Below are 4323 nucleotides of genomic sequence, written 5' to 3'. Positions count from 1 at the left end.
GTTCAGTTAAATTATAAAACGAGAGAAAGTTCTCCTTTTTTAATTTAATTGGTGCATTTCAAGTGTATTTATTTGTTTATTGGTCCATTTATATACTGTATTTCTGCTTTTCTTTCTAATTATGTCACATTCAGTTCTCCATACTCTGCAAGTGGAGAGCACAGAATAAGATRTTACATGACAAATCTAACAGGTATGGTGTGGGCAAAACCAAAGTGGAAAACTGGGAGAGCTAAACTGAAATCAAATGAAAACTGACCCAATAAACCCATTTTGATCAAATGTTTCCTTCACTAAACTATACCTACATCCTCAAAGAAAAATAAGATCTTGAAATTTATTCCAGTTGTTTCCAGTGAACTTTCTCTCCAAATGCAATGGAATAAAATTACCCTCAAATCTGTGTAACATCCTGATTTAGTGAGTACTGAGAACGAAATCAGCGACTATTAAAACAAGCCGCACAGCTTCACAATTTTACACATTTCAGCATCGRTACTTCCCATGACGGCTTTTAGAGACCAATAAGTGTCTCTAAAATGAGGGGAAACGTCTGAACTGTACGGCAGACTGGAATAGATTATTCACAGATTCTGCAGCAGAGAATGAAGCTGGTGAAGGGCGACTGATGTAGAAAGAGTAAAACAGAAAAGGCTGCTTGTTCTGCTTTTTGTATGACAAAGATATGAATGTAACCGTTCTGAGTGTCTTTCACTGACTCACATGTAAAAAGGTTCATTTTAGAGTTAATACTGAGCTGATCCCAGCTGCTGGAAAGATTCAAGCAGATTTTAATGTGAAGATTTAGAAAACTAAGTTGAAATTAACAGCTGAGATTTATAGTAATTTATTAAAAAGTGGTCATTAGGTCTTTTCTAACTAGAACTTATAGATGTCTAAAACGTGAAAGAATAGTTGTCTTTAAATCAGTTGCAGCTCCTTAATGGATTGAACTTTTTTTGTTTTTGTTTTTACATCATGTTAACAGCTGAAGACTTTAATTCAAAAAAGCTTCTAGTTTGGAATTTTAACTACAGTATATTGTGCTAAGCCATAGCTGTGACCTTTCTACAACTGTTTTGTATGTTTTAATATTGTTTCTCCCCTTTTATTGTTTTGTATTTTATTGTGGAACACAGCTGGCTGTTTTTGTAAAGGAGCTATCTAAAAAACTAACTTTTGTTTCCGAACAGAACAGAATAGAATAGAATAGAATAGAATAGAATAGAATAGAATAGAATAGAATAGAATAGAATAGAATAGAATAGAATAGAATAGAATAGAATAGAATAAAACTTTAATATGTTATGTTCAATGCTTAACCATAGTGGATTTTTTTCTGGCTTAAATAGACAACATATCCAGCACAACACAAAATATTTATTCAAGTTCACCGGCCACTTTATTAGGTACACCTGTCCAACTGCTCATTAACTCAAATGTCAATTCAGCCAATCACATGGCAGCAACTCAGTGCATTTAGGCATGTAGACATGGTCAAGACAATCTCCTGCAGTTCAAACTGAGCATCAGTATGGGGAAGAAAGGTGATTTAAGTGACTTTGAACGTGGCATGGTTGTTGGTGCCAGAAGGGCTGGTCTGAGTATTTCAGAAACTGCAGATCTACTGGGATTTTCACCCACAACCATCTCTAGGGTTTACAGAGAATGGTCCAGCAGTTCTATGGGTGTAAATGTCTTTTTGATGCCAGAGGTCAGAGGAGAATGGCCAGACTGGTTGGAGCTGATAGAACAGCAGCAGTAACTCAAATAACCACTAGTTACAACCGAGGATTGCAGAAGAGCATCTCTGAATGTACAACACGTCGAACCTTGAAGATGATGGGCTTCAGCAGCAGAAGACCACTCCAGGTGCCACTCCTGTCAGATAAGAACAAGAAACTGAGGCTACAATTTGCACAAGCTCATCGAAATTGGACAAGAGAAGATTGGAAAAACGTTGCCTGGTCTGATGAGTCTCGATTTCTGCTGCGACATTCRGATGGTAGGGTCAGAATTTGGTATCAACAACATGAAAGCATGGATCCATCCTGCCTTGTATCAACGGTTCAGGCTGGTGGTGTTGGTGCAGTGGTGTGGGGGATATTTTCCTGGCACACTTTGGACCCATTAGTACCAATTGAGCATTGTTGCAACACCACAGCCTACATGAGTATTGTTGCTGACCATGTCCATCCCTTTATGACCACAAAGTACCCAACATCTGATGGCTACTTTCAGCAGGATAATGCACCATGTCATAAAGCTGGAATCATCTCAGACTGGTTTCTTAAACACAACAATGAGTTCACTGAACTTGAATGGCCTCCACAATCACCAGATCTCAATCCAATAGAGCATCTTTGGGATGTGGTGGAACGGGAGATTCGCATCATGGATGTGCAGCCGACAAATCTGCAACAGCTGTGTGATGCCATCATGTCAATATGGACCAGACTTTCTGAGGAATGTTTCCATTACTTTGTTGAATCTATAACACAAAGGATTAAGGCAGTTCTGAAGGCAAAAGAGGTCCAACCTCATAGCAAGGTGTACCTAATAAAGTGGCCGGTGAGTGTGTATCCACCTTGTAAAACATTCAGTAAATTTGGAATCACTAATATTTTTCTACMACCTCTTTTCTTTTTGCCCCTCTGTCTGCTCGAGACCTAAAAGGCTAAACATAAATCTCATACTTTTCCACACTTTATTAAATCTTGTAAATTGGTATAAAAATAGTTCAAGTGTTTGTAAATAGAACTGATGCTCAGAAATAGCCATCCTTAGTGTTTGTTAACTCCAGAGAAATAAATGGCCCACTAGTTGGATTCTATTTTTAGTCATAAAAGGCAGCTGAGCAGGATGATGCATGTGAGGTTTACTGAAAATAAACTGGCTTTTTATCCCAGAACAAAGAATGAGCCGTCCTTTACAACGACACAGCTCTTTCATGGGTTTCATGGCATTTGAAAGCATCACAGCCTCATGTCAAACAAAGTAAGTACAGTATGTTTCTGAGCTTTTTTTTTAGTATCTGTGKAAAAATTATTCACATTGATCAGATTTCAGTTTTAAAGCAAGATGTGATAATAAAAAAAACTGATGAAAGAAACATATATGTACTTTTAGCCTTTTGATGGTTTTATCTAGCTTTTTGTTACTATTAGCTTTTAGCCACCTTTTTTGCTACATTGTGCTGTTAGCTATTTTTAGCTTTTAGCTGGTGTTTTTTACTTTTTGTTTTCATAGCGTTTTGTTTTAGCTTACATTCAAGTTTTTTCTGCTTCTTTTAGCTCACACGTTAGTTCCAGCCTCTTCAACAAATTTCAGCAAATTCACTCAGCACCAAGCTGTCACACTGCACTGTCTGTCAGAGAAAATACCATTACAGGGGCATTTGTCACGACCAAAATGCCGAAGAACGGTGGGCGTCAGACCTTGAGCTCTCCATGGTGCTGAAGAGTTTATATTCTAAGCGGAGGCAGGAAAATCCCACCCTGCAAAGAGAAAAAATAAAAACTTTTGCTTCAAGAAAACTCTAAGGCAAGTTGAACAGTTTAGGAAAACTAAACACAAACTTATTACTTTTTTCCAACAAAAAGTTCATCAGAAAGATGAAAAAACTGTTCTGTGTGCAAGTACAAACAAAATCATGTTTAACACATTTTTATATCACACGGAACCAAAGTCCAAGTGTGTATAGAGCTTTTTGTCTTTTCCACATGTTTGTGTTTGTCTGTTAGCAGAAAATCTTACAAGCCAGTTGACAGGTTTAAATAAAAACTCAGAAAATAATCAACAGWTGTTCCGATTAACTTTTGGAGGCAAATCCACTCAAAATGGCCACCACAGCTACTTAAATAATTTTTCATACACGCTAATGTGTTGGAAATTCAGATGTGTAAGTAGCTAATGTCAGGGGCACTAGAGCACCCCCATATCATCAGAGAGGCAGGAAATGGCATCCAGGATTACCACAAACAATTTCAAAATTGGGTTTGTCTGACCACAGAACTGCTGTCCACTTTGCCTCTAATGCTGCGTTCATACCAAACACGATTTCAGCATCAGGAGCATCAGGTTTACATGCAAAGTCTATGGTGGACGCGCTTCAAGCAACATCGGGAAGTGCTGCGGCGCCTCAAGCATGATTAGAGCAGCGCGATTTGAACGATTTGAACGATCTGAGCGTTCGACGCGCAAATCTCTGAAATTGGAAAATCTGAACTTTTGCAGCCCGACGCGTCAACCAATCAGAGAGACTCCATGTGTGACGTGGGGTCGACAGAGCAGAAGCCCGGGATGTCGTCATTTTTAAAAATG

Source organism: Austrofundulus limnaeus, unplaced genomic scaffold (assembly GCF_001266775.1).
Source record: "Austrofundulus limnaeus strain Quisiro unplaced genomic scaffold, Austrofundulus_limnaeus-1.0 Scaffold312, whole genome shotgun sequence".
In the NCBI taxonomy this organism is placed as follows: Eukaryota; Metazoa; Chordata; class Actinopteri; order Cyprinodontiformes; family Rivulidae; genus Austrofundulus; species Austrofundulus limnaeus.
This window is presented reverse-complemented; position numbering follows the sequence as displayed.